Source organism: Trachemys scripta, chromosome 9, assembly GCF_013100865.1.
Source record: "Trachemys scripta elegans isolate TJP31775 chromosome 9, CAS_Tse_1.0, whole genome shotgun sequence".
Lineage (NCBI taxonomy): Eukaryota > Metazoa > Chordata > Testudines > Emydidae > Trachemys > Trachemys scripta.
In genome coordinates, this window is record NC_048306.1 from 84,785,691 (window position 1) to 84,799,448 (window position 13,758).

The following is a 13,758-nucleotide window of genomic DNA, read 5'->3' on the forward strand; positions in this document are numbered from 1 at the left end:
TGGAAAGGAAACAGAGGCAAAGTTACCAAGTCAACACAATTCTGTCCACATGCCAAGCAGTTTATATCATGTACTTGGACCGTATAATTCAAGAAATACATGTGAAATTTGATCAAGATGATAATGCCTGTTCTAAACGTCAATGCTTCATCTCTCAGCTTGCTGTCAAAGCTAATTTTGTCTATATACAAGAAGTTATGCAGTTTTATGCAAATGATATCCAGCAGCTGTATTCAGCAATTCTAAGTGAATATAACTGCTGATACAACAAGTGGTCTTGCAAAGATATCTAGCAACCAAACACTGTAAACAAATCTATGGAGTTATGTTTTTATGTTTAGAAACATCTACGCTAGTGGTGGGCAACCTGCAGACTGCACATGGCCCATCAGGGTAATCCACTGGCGGGCTGCCAGACAGTTTGTTTACATTTGCATGGCTGCCCGCAGTTCCCAGCGGCCGCGGTTCACCGTTCCCAGACAATAGGAGCTGCGGGAAGCGGCAGCCAGCTCTTCTCTGCAACCCACACCATTTCCTGCAGCTCCCATTGGCCGGGAATGGTGAACCGTGGACACTGGGAGCTGCGGGCAGCCATGCAAATGTAAACAAACTGTCTGGTGGTCCGCCAGTGGATTACCCTGATGGGCCACAGGTTGCTCACCACTGATCTACACTGTTCACGATTTTAAATACTTGGGATTTTTCCTGAAAATTGAGTGCTCCTGGAAGGCTTAAAAACCCCACTTTACTCCAGCATGGGTTTTAAAAAAAAAGATTAAATGATCCTGAACATCTTACTATGAAACTGAGAGATCAAAAATAGCCTTGGGAAAAATTTGAATACCTAGATTTTATACTTTGATCATACATCATTCATATAGTTGTTAAAGTGAGGAAACAGATTTCCCACCCAACTACCTCCTCTTCTGGTCACTGATAGGCTGTCAAGTTACCTGTCTCATTTGGATTCCGATCATTTAGATTGGAATATTGGTATAAAGGGGTATATCTTGTTTAGGAAGCACAGGCAGAGCAAAAAAAAAAGGAAGATATGTTGCATTATACAGGAAGAATATATTCACTTGTTCTGAGGTCCAGAAGAAAGTAAGAAGCAGAAAAGTTGAAAGTCTGTGTGAAGATAAAAGGAGAAAAACGGGTGATGTTATGGTAGGGATCTACTCTAGACTACAAAATCAGGAAGAAGAGATGGATGAGGCATCTCTGGGAAAAAATAACAAATATCCAAAACAAAAGACCTGATGGTAATGGGGGACTTTTCTAGCAAACTTCTGGGTATTTAAAGTAATATGGCAAAACACAATGCCCAATAAATTCTTGGAATATACTGGGGACAACTTTTTTTGTTTTTGATGGTGGAGGAAGTAAGTGGGGAACAGTCATTTTAGACTTGATTCTGACTAATGGGAGGAATAGATTGTGAATCTGAAGGCAATTTGGGTGAAAATGGACAAATTGGAGAGAGTCGGTGACGGGTATGGCAATTTCTTGCAATATCCTTTGGGGAAAATGTTATTGAATCAAATTTAAATATCTTTGGCGCCTACTGCATTAAATGCAAAATTTATGTATTATTTTGGGCTGGGATTTTGTGACGTCCCTCCCCCCTCCCCCACCCCCAAAAGGTATGATGTGACTCTCTGGGAAGAGTTATGAGCTTCAGAGGACCGTGCCAGACAATCATGGATTTTTGGGACAAACAGTGTCAAGTGGTTTACCTGGGAATTTCTAGGGGGAGTTGAATGCAAAATCCCCATCTCAAGTTATGCAACCCCCCCCCCCAACTTTTGAAACTACACCCTGTGGAGAGGACCATTATCTTTTGATTAACTGCTCCTGGAATGTCAAGATCAAAGGTCCAAGCTGAATAAAGGAAAGACTGACCTATTCATGGGGGTGCTAGTTCTGAGGTGAGGCTGCTATGAACTTGTAACAACAACAAAAAAACCCTTTGTGGTGGTTGAAGGACTGACTCTTACTAGATGCCTTGTTGGAGTTGGGGGATGATCTCTGGTAAGCTTATTAGCATGAATGTAAGGTTTTGTTTTTTCTCTGTAATGCTTCATCTTAAGGATAAATTTCTTGCTTAGAAATAGTTGACCCAAGGACCTCTTCATGCCAACTGGCAGAGGATACAGACATGTACATAGGGGTAAAGGGATTCTCTGGGTTCATCATAAGAGGTCATGTAAGGTCTCTACTGAAAGCATTTGTCACACTTGCCTTCATAATCATTGAGATGTATGTCAAAATATACATAATTCCTTACATAGATTTTCCATTTATGTTCTTTAGGCCTTCTAGGTAAAGGTAGTGTATCTTGAGACAAACTTCTCCAGACAGGAGATGGGAGACACTTACCTTCTTGGTGGACCATTGTGTATTTTGTCTCAACAGAAGTCTATTAGCATACTGAGTTGTGCTACTGAAGACCTTGTAGAGACTTCAAAAGGGAACTAACAGGAAGAGAGAGAGTGAGGGTGGGGAAACCCTATTTTAAGGGGAACATCAAAGGTCTGGTATATCTGAAGGTGCATGCAGAGAGACATCCTGGCATCCTTCAATCTGAGGATAAGCTGCCAGTGAGCTTGACTTTATGAAATGAGGATCTTAGCAAACCTGACAGAAAATACTGGAAAAGGACCTGTGCTAAACTGTCCTGTAGGAAATAGGGGAATGTCTTGAGTTAAGTTTAGGCTCTAAAAAGTGTAATGATTTTATTTTATTTGTAACAATATATTTGCAAGATTCTTACTTGTTATCATTTGAACCTCTGTTGATGGCACTTATATGTATAGTGAAAACCAGAACATCTAAATTTGTGTCAAGTGGAAAGGTAATCCTGAGTTGAACCTTGTAAGCTGGTGTGTATTCCTTTGGGATTTGAGAGTGTTCAGTGAAGCAGGAACTGAACACTCAAGGGGGATGCTTGGAGGATTTAGGTTTTGGTGTGTGCCTATCTCTAACTTGTACAGGGAGAGCAAGGCCAGCTGAGGCCTGGAAGTTATCACACATGTTGCCAGATACTGGTGAAGTCAGAGAGGTGACCCACAGCAGGCACAAACAAGATTTCCTCTCAGTAAGGGCTGTTTGTAGTTGGGTGCCTCACAACCCTGGGTATCTGTGGCAAGTGTCAAAATAGCTCCATGGTAACTTGTAATTGTGGCCAAATACAACTGTTCATAGTCTTTGAAGAGAAAGCCAAGTGCAGATGCTCACCCACTTAGGCAGCCTGGCACGCTGGAAATATCACATGTAGGCAGGGTACTGTGCAGCCTAGAAAAGCCTCAGCCAGTGAGAGAGATGTGGGTCTTTTCCCAAGAGTGATGACTGCTGAGGAGCCAGGAACCTAGACAAGGTGCCCTTGGTAGACCACAATGGGGGAATATGGGTGCAGTTTCCTTGAACAGTGACAGTCCAGAGAAGAGCAACAAAAGTGATAAAAGGCTTAGAAAACCTGACCTATGAGGAAAGGTTGACAAAACAGGCCTGAAAGAGGATAATGATCAATTGTTCTATGTCCACTGAAGTCAGGACAAGAATGACAATCTGCAGAAAAGGAGATTTAGGTTAAATATTAGGAAAACTTTATAAGTATTAGGATAGATAATTTATTTCAGTGCTTATCAAGAGAGGCTGTGAAATCCCTGTCACTGGAGATTTCTAAGAACAGGTTAGACAAATCTGGTCTGGGATAGTCTAGGTATACATGGTCATGCCTCAAAACAGAGGACTGGACTAGATGACCTCTCAACATCTCTTCCAGCCCTACACTTCTGATTCTGTGACATTGCATTAAGATGTTGTTGTGATGGAATTTACTGACATTGGTCCATGAGGGTGGGTTTTTTTTTGTTTTTTTTTTTGGCCTATCTATATTGTAATAGACTGCTCCTCTACCATTAGCTGAGTTGCAGGTGAGTGTGGTTGGAGAGGCTTTTCATACGTGGTGCTGCCTGTTGCCAGCTATATGGAAGAAGTGGTGCTGTGTGAAGGCTCTGGCTGCATTAAAAGTTTGTTGGATTTTTAGACAATGTGGTATCGCCTCATTCCTTCAGATATCCCTGATGTTACACTAGTGTCAGAATTGCAGGATGCTGATGAAATTAACCCTATTCAACAAACAGAAGGCCACATTAAGCATCTGTGACCTGGAAGAACCAACTTGAAACAAAGTGGGTCATAGGCAGGCTTTAAACAGATGGGGAAAAGGTATAGTAGTTCTTTTGGGGCTTAATTGAATTATATATCCCAGCAACTGCTGATGTTTACCTGAATTTTTAAATTGTGTGGCTCTAAATTAGAATCTACCTAATACACTGGTTGTAGTTGGGAGATGTGGCTGAATTCCAGTCTGGGCAGAGCATTACCCTTCCAGAGGTTGTGGGACACTATCTCATCAGTGAGGAGAAGGCGCTTGGGACGTGGGTTTTCCAAAAGGCATGTCACTCTGAGTAGTGACTGTGCCTTCCTTACTCAACAGTTGTACTGTTGACATAGCTGTTTGGGGAGAGCAAAAAGTCATGGCTTTTGTCTGTTTCCCTTAAGCCTGATTGGTCAGGAGGAAATCATAATATACTCCAAAACAAAAGCAGCACAAACGAAAAAAAGCTATCTGTGGCCTCAGGTGCCTTAGTAAGGGCTTAGTTTCTAAAGCTGCACAAGATATCTAAGAGAGCAAGGTTTCTTATAGGGGAGGAAAGACAATTTTAAGGGACAGGACTAGGAGATCTAAGACCAGATACTCCGCTAGTGTAAACTGAGTTACCTCAATTGAATGCATTAGAAACTAAATCAATTTACACTGCCTGAGGATCGGACCTCTGGATCTTATTCCAAGCTGGTCCAGATTTCCTCTGCGTATTTGGGAGAATCACATCACCTATATTCCTTCTGTCTCCTCTGTTAAATGTGAGTGCCCTAGTGGATAAGGCACTGGACTGGACCTTAGGAGACTTGGGTTTAATTCCAGGCCAGGCACTGGTTTGCTGGGTAATCTTGAGCAAGTCACTTCTCCTCCCTATGCCTCTATTCCTCATCTGTAAAATTAGCACAATAGTGCTGACCTCCTTTGTAAAACACTTTGAGATCTAGTGCTGAAAAGTATAAGAGTGAGGCATTATAATAACTCCTCCTCACTTTTCCTCTCCTCTTATATGACAATCATATTGAGTACTAATGTTTTTTCCAGTCTCTAATCAAGAGCAAGGAAACTTCTCACTATTTCCAAGTTATTGTAAGACACAAATCGGAGAGGGAGAACTATTGCCCTGAATGTCAGTTCATCACTGTTGAACACTTTGCTGTCGCTGAGCTTGTATTGGGTTATGGAGAAGACTGATGGATGCAGTCCTGTGACTGATGAGCTGCATCAGCACTTTATTGGTTATTATTTAACCTATTTCAGAACATCTGTCCAGTTAATGTGGTTTGAGAGAGAGCCTTCCATCTTCACAAGAATGCAATGCTCCCAAATTAATGAAAAGGAACTCAATTCAGACTGGTAGAAATGAACAATTGGAGAGTCTAAAAATGAGCTACTCTACATGACATTAAAATAGCATAAATTAACTTTATAGAATGGTTAAAATACAGAAGGTGATGTTTTAGTGGGAAAAATTCAACTAATGCAAATTATATATATATAATAGCTAAAATCTGGGCTCACCATGCACACTTCTATAAACTCCATACTGCAAAGAGGAGTTAAATATAAACTGCATAAAAGGATACAGCAGATGGATACAGTTAATCACATAAACTATGTTTTAAATGAGACAAACCCCACAAAAAGCATCACAATTACAATTAACAATCAGAAATAGAGAGAGATTGAATTTTGGGGTCAGGGAAGGGGAAAGAGCATGAGAGAAATGGTGTCAATGACAAGACAGAAAATGGCGGGGGGGGGGAAGCACACCAGAGCAGAAAAATGAGGCTCTAGAGCAGTGGTGGGCAACCTGCGGCCCATCAGGGTAATCCACTGGCAGGACGTTTCTGGCTATGGCGGCCCCCACCAGCGTTTTACCCTGATGGGCCACGTGCAGCCCACGGACTATGGGTTGCCCACCACTGCACTAAAGGATGGACTCTGAGAGTTGCATGGTACTTCACCAGATGACCTCACTTGAGGTAGATGCAGCACTAGTACTTACTCTGAATTTATACAACTGGGAGTCTATTTCTCATTATCGATCTCAATAAATCATCCCTCTCTTGCTTTCTCTTGGAAATTGCCTCACTTGCTGCTTTTACTACCATTCTTCACTTACATTCTTTCTGGAGAAGCTGCACAAGGAAAACCAAATAAAACTGACATCCCATAAATATCAATTAGACGCATAGATTTGCAAAGGATTTCTGGGATGTTTTCAATGGCACAACTTAACTTTGCTACGTGATTTCTGAGGTTTTCAAACCCTAACAATGTTCTTCTATGCATTTGTCTTTAGCAAGATCTGAAGGCAAACCACAAAAGTTTGAGTTCAGTTCCATTCAAATATCAAAAAGTCTGAATGCTTCTGACCCATTCCTACCTCCTATCTGCCCCTGCACTAGCAAACTTTTTGTAGCAATGCTTCACCAGCAGCACAGCTGCCCTGTGGCAACAATTGTGGAAGCAGTAGTATAGATAATATAGGGTTAGATGACATGATGATAAAAGCATCTCAGTTGTATAACCAAGGCAAAATGCTGCACTTCCTCTGATCTATAGTATTGAATCAGATATCTTGAGGAATCTTTAGTCTGTTTTAAGGATGTTACATAACATCTTCCATCATTGGACCAGTTTTGGCAAATTATGCCTATAAAATCTGAGCATGGAAAGAAGACCTCTTTGGCAAAGAACAGCATTAGGCATAGGGTTTTGTTTGTTAGCACTTCCAGCCAATTCAGGCTGGAAACAGGAAGTAAAATAACTAACTAAAAATGTCTCAAACTTAATAAATGCTTAATCTGTGTTCTATTTTACAAAGAGCTAATGGTTTGTTTTATTTGTTTGAAGGGGGTTTTTATGTCGCCTCAGACTAGTTTCTCCTTCCCCCGCTAGATGGGTATTCCATATTGCAGCAAGGCAGAAAATCCATGTTTCTGCTACACTACCCAGCCATTCCTCTATACCCCTTATCCAAAGAATTATAACCCTTGTTATAAAACTTTGGCCACTGATTTCAATGTAGGCAATGGACTCGAAACAGCAGTGCTGCACTTGACCCATTTTCATCAGGCGTGAGAGGTGGGTCAAGTTGCAAGATGGACCAGTTTTAATGGTATTCCGTTTTGGCTTCTCCCTCTGAAACTATCAACTGGGACCAACCATCATCACCTACTTTCATTACAGTAATGGAAATGTAAAAGTAATATTCATGGAGATAGGCCAACAATGCTGACTTTGTACAACATATGTGAATGAGTTCTGATGCAAGCTATTTTGCACTTACAATTCTAGAAAAAAGCAACAGAGGGTCCTGTGGCACCTTTAAGACTAACAGAAGAAAAGTATGATGGGTTGTGAAGAAATTGCTAAACTAACAGTGTTGAGACAGCATTTGTTTGCCTATTGAGTCACAAAAGCAGTTGAGTTGAAAAATATTATTTGTGATTACATTATTTGCCAGCTGTTAGAAAATGTCATACTTTCATGAATATTGAGATATAATCTATAGAATGGATTGAGTAAGGGAAAATTGTATTTGCAAATAATGAGTATGACAATTGATGAGGAAAATGTATTGAATAAATTGTACACAAATATTTTTCAGCCAGCCCCTCAAATCATGGCAGCTTGAAAAAAACATGGCACTTCAACAAATCCTTTACAGCTGATGCCTCATTATCAGATATGATAAAATTACCATTTGTGGGCAAAGAGTGATATAATGAGCCATTCATTGATCTTGACATGCAGTTTTTGTGACATAGTGACTGTGGAGTGCGATTTATTTTTTTTAAAACAACTCCAAAAATGTCAGTGGCATTTGCTGATATTCATCAGATGATGACTTTTCTGTCAATAAAGACCTGAGATGGATTTGACTTAGAAGTGGTGACCTAAAGGTGATGGTATCCATAAACCATTACCCTGATTACCGAAGACATCGCATCCCTTTTCATTGTCTTTTCAGATGTATTAATAGAAGTGTTGTATGTAAGACATGGATGGCAATTGTCCTGCTCCGCTCAGCACTGGTGAGCCCCTCAGCTTGAGGACTGTCCAATTCTGGGCAGCACACTTCAGGAAAGATGTGGACAAATTGGAGAAAGAGTCCAGAGGAGAGCAGCAAAAATGATAAAAGGTTTAGAAAACCTGACCAATGAGGAAAGGTTAAAAAAACTGGGCATGTTTAGTCTTGAGAGGGGAAAAAAACTGAAGGGGGAGCCTGATATAACAGTTTTCAAATATGTTAAGGGCTGGGCTGTGTCCCCACAGGAACCCCTGAGAGGGCAAATTAGGCCAGGCAGGCCTAATTAGCCAATTAAGCTGCAAGTGGGGAAAGATATAGGCTACAAGGAGGCCACTAATAAGAAGCAGACTCAGCTGGGCAGGAAAAGGAGGAGTCTGTATGAAGCCCAAGAGCTGTAGGCTGTAAGAAGGCAGGTTGCAGTTACTCCCTGAGAGGAAGGAGCTGAGAGGCTGGTGTACCAGAGAGGGTGGGAGCCAGTGATGTAGGCTGTAGCCCAGGGATAAGCAGTAAGGGCTAAGCTAGTACAGGCCTTGGATACATGTTATAGGGTACCTGGACTGGAACCCCTCATAGAGGGCAAGCCTGAGTTTCCCTACCAGCCATTAGGTAGTGGCACAGGGTGTTGGAGACATCAGATGGATGGCTAGTCTGGAAGGACTGATTTTTTTTTTCCCCCCCCCCCAGAAGGGGAGGAACTTGGGAGGAATTTAGGAGGACCAAGCCACGGACCAGAAGCTGCTGCTCCAAGAATAATAGGGGCTATGGACTGAGAGAAGAAGACAAGTAGAGAGACTCCTGAGGAAGATGCAGCACCTGACAAAGCTAATCCCCAGGATGGCCAAAAGGAGGCACCATGAGAAGCGAGAACCACATCACAGGCTGTGATAAAGAAGACTCTAATCAATTGTTCTCCCTGTCCACTGAATGTAGGACAAGAAGGACTTAATCTGCAGCAAGGAAGATTTAAGTTGATAGTAGGAAACCCTTTCTAACTATAAGGGTAGTTAATCTTTGGAATTGGCTTCCCAGGGGTGGTTGTGGAATCCCTATGATTGGAGCCTTTAATGAAAAATTTGGCCTGTCAGGGATGCCCTAGGTTTACTTGGTCCAGCCAAAGTGCAGAGGACTGGACTTGGTTTCTTCCAGCCCTATGTTTCTATCGTACTGTGATTCTATGTTTCTTTATTGGTAGTTAGGTATTTTGAGTAGGGTTTTCAAAAGCTTAACTCTGGGAGTAGTAAAACTCCCATTGACTTCAGTGGGAGCAGAATTCGGCCCATGCTGAGTGCCTTTGAAAATCCCATCTGTTGTGCGTTTCCTCTTGTCTATAGTGCTGCTAATGGATACTAAATGAAGGGAAGGGCTAATGGAACCACTTACCTGCTGCAGATGTGGTCTATGACAAGCTTTACTCACATTTTTGTTGCTTGGAAAAGAGACAGAGGGAATGCAGTTTAACAAATCTGCAATATTCACTTATCCAGAATATGTCTTCAGTACCTTCTACCATTTGAGGAAGGACACTCAGAGCCCCTTCCCACCTTGAAACCCTTAAACTTGTCTCGGCACCATTGCTGTGACTTCCCATCTCCTTGAGAGTGACTGATGTGTCAGTTAAATGCAGCAGCGAGTTCCCAGCCTGCAGGTCTGTGAGTAGACTTTTTTGTTGCACTGAGCAATCTTTTTACAAAAGACACGAATGCCAGTTTCTAGTGAGTGACTCATCCCCAAGAATTGACAGTAGTTAGAGAAATTAAGGCAAACAGCAAGCTCTCTTGCTGCTTACCACTGCTCCCCCAACACATCATTTCTAAAAGCTTGCTTGCACACTGAAAACTTGTATAACTATGTGGTACGGTACCATCTAGTGACCCCTACCATAATAATGAACACTGCATAAACAAACTCTATAAATTGTCTCAATTGTCTTCAGAAGGGTCAAAATGACTGGCTTTTCTTTTAAGGACGTTTATGGAATGATTCTAAAACACATTCAAGAACATGATAAACTCTCAGTAAATACAGCTTCTACTTACAAGATCTAGTTTTGAAGCGAAAAAGGGTCATTTAGCTAGTTCTGAATACTAGGATTCAGATGTATGGATTTATATAGCAAAAGTTATGCTATTTTAGGCAGGGCGTGATAACTATTCCTAATGCAGAAGCATAAATACTAGGATGAGAATACTAGAGTTAAATGATGGTGGCTAAATAGCTAGGGAGCTTTGGTAGCTTCTCATAAGTGTGTTCTTCAGCTTTCTATAAGGGGTTGTTGCATGCAAAGGTTAGTGAGAATGTGAGGTCTCCCAGCAGGTTATGGTAAAATTGCTGTGCTGCTTAATGCTGACAAATACCCATGTCTCTGTAGATTCCGAATGCTTTTTACGTTTATATAGGTATAATTTGTGACTGTCCCAATTGTAATTACCCTATAACATTAGCAAATTTACTATTTCTACAACTTTAAAAAATTTCCCAATTGTTAGATACAAATGGAAACAATATCACCCTGGGGCCAGGAGCAGCAAGCATGCTTCCAGAATATTTATACCTGAGAGGGACCGGAGCTCAGGTTTCCTAGGACCATTAAGCTAAGTGAATTTTATTGCCATGATATTAGGCATTTTATTGCCAGGCTGCTATATAGGAAAAGCAATTTATCACAACCCAGAGCATGCCACTTTAGAGAGAGAGGTTTGGGGGCCCATTTCAACAAAGTTCTTAACTATAAGCATCAACAGGACTACTTGTGTGCTTAGTCAATCACATGCTTCGGGACCTTGAGCTTTCATGCATTTCTGGGTGGTAACAGTAGCTGGCCCCTAAAATGAAATTGAGCCCAGCTCTCCTGATCCAGTCCAGGGGCACCTGAGATTGGGTTAATGAGGAGGATGGGGCTGCACCCACAGGTGATGGAAGTAAGGGTGCTGGGAGCAGGGTGCTGCTGTACCCACTGGCTTGAAGCGGTTTCCATTATATGCAGGGTTTACAGTTTGGTTCAATGGCTTTCAGAACCCCCACAATACAAACTCTCTTTCCAGAAGAAAGGAGGGGTGTAGACCAGAATCCTGGAAGTAAAGAGAACTCAGAAGAAAAGCAAACTTGGATAGAGAGTTTCAGGGAACAGGTGCCACTGAAGGAGAGAGTTTCCTAGTTGAGCAATGGAGCTGGATCAGGCTGGTGAAAGTAGGAGACAGGAAAACAGTCAGGAAATCACCTCCACACTTCCCCAGGGCAGAAAGTCACTGGTGGAGAGGACTGAAAACTGAGAGCAGCAGAGGTTACATGTCTGATGGTTCTCTGAGCCAGAGGACTGAAGCCAGAGCACCAGAGAAGGCTGAAAGGGGGGAAATGATGGCTGGATGAGTCCACTGATTTCTGTAGCGAGAACTAGAACCACATTTGAGAGGGAAACAGGGTGGAGAAGCATCCCAGCTCAAGAGGTTGGGGAGAGGTGTCAGAGTCCTACCCAAGTGTCCAAATGGGGTGAGAGACACCAGAGACCTACTTAATGTGTTGCTGGGCTGTTGTGACGGTAAAGATTCAATGTACTGTTTGGACTATGCTGGGGGATTCTGGCGCTGTGGCTTTTGTAATAAATTGACCCCGCCAAGTGCTATTCATGGAGTCACAGGGCCACCAGAAGAGGGAAACAGAGGCAGGGCTGCTTGTAGGACCGCTTTACCCTACAACAGTGAAGTTCTGTTTCAGGCTCATCGCTAATCCCAACCTCCTGAATGTGGGAAAATTTGGTGGAAAATCTTACAAGAACATGAAATTTCCACCACTTCCATTTCTTGATTGCAATAGACTTTCTCGCTGTTTAGAATTTCTAGCTCTGATCATTGCCAGGAGGTAGAAGACCAAAGGCACTGTGAAATGAAACAAACAAAAACAATTATTGGTTTTAGCATAGTCTATAGAGCATAGAAGTTGTAAAAAAAATCATGCATTTTCTTGATCTGCATTTCACAGAGCAATTCTCTCTTATATGAGAGAGACCCACCAAAAATATCTGTAACACTAAGATTCCTAATAAAGCTTTTAATTAGTCTCATTACAGAATAAAGTGGTTTTAGAGTTTATATTTGCCTGAAAAAAACATTGAGAACACCTATTTTCAGCAGGATATGTATTTTTCTAGTAGTGCCAGTTTAAAGCCTATTCTGAGTGTCATCCCTCTAGATGTGGGTGTCTTGCAGGTCAGCTTCCTGTTTGAAGGAGAAATCGGTGCCACACTATCAGGGTCTATCTTTAGTGCAACTTATTTTGTTTACACATCTATACCAGTCTTAGAATATAGGGAGTTCATAAAAGGAATGCAGGCAACCCCCTCTTCCAGAGATCTAAGCCTAGATATTGTTATAAAGTGATCAGCAGGGGGTTAACTGTTACTCAGAGTATTGTGGGTTGAAGCCATGCTCCATTCCTTCCTTACTGCTTACCTCTAGCACAGGGAGTCCTACCATCACAAGAGTAACCCTTGTCCCAGTAGTCCTATCTGCCCCAAACCTAACCATAAACTCAAGAGCCCTACCTCCCAGCCTCCTAACTGTAGCTCAGGGACTCCTAGCCACCTCAACCCTAACATGACCCCCGTGAGGCCTACTCACCTCATCCCTAACCATAGTCTGGGGAGCTCTAAATTCCACAACACTAACATGAGCTTGGGGAGCACTACATGGCACAATGCTAACCCTAACCCAGGGATGTTTATCTTCCACAACCCTAATCTGGTCAGGCAGCCTAACACCTGTACTTCTAGTCCTAGGAGGCCTTCACATCTCAACCCAGAACTAGTCTAGGTAGCCCTACCTTCTGCAATCTTTACTCTAACCTGGGAGCTCTACCTGCTAAAAACTGAACACTATTTAGGAGAGCTATACCCACTTGAATCCTAACTCTAGCTGCAGGATGCCTAACCTGATCCTAACCCAGGGAGCCCTACTGCTCACAAACCTAGAGCTGGGCCAACCTGTTTATTTGTTTGGCACTTCCAATAAATGACATTTCTGTCTAAATGAGTCTGAAATTTTTCAGACTTTTTGTTGAATTGAACTCACAACAAATGTCCCCCTCAAGGATTGAATGCACAACCCTGGGTTTAGCAGGGCAATGCTCAAACCACTGAGCTATCCCTCTCCCCCCCGTGTAATACTTGACTTCCTTGAATAAGTACTTTTATCTTTTGTTCTCACCTTTTATACTGATTTATTTGATAGCTGTAGTTTTAACATGCTACCATACACGCTCATTCTCTTACCTAAGATATGTGTGGCTACTGAGGTCATGATCCTGTACACAGATCCCTGCCAGTGGACCCTGCAGCCTGCATGGAGCCTTCCCCATGCAGATCCCCAGGCAGGTTGTCAGGGTTGTGGATGCATTTGCAGGATGTTCTGCTCTATAGGACATATGCATTCACACCTCAGGATGTTTTATATCGATTGTTATCCCAAAATAAGAATTTTAAAGTAATAAAAATATAAGTCGTGGTCAACTAAGAGCTTCTCTTAACCCCATTGATGTCTGTCTTTTCATTGAGTTGAGTGTG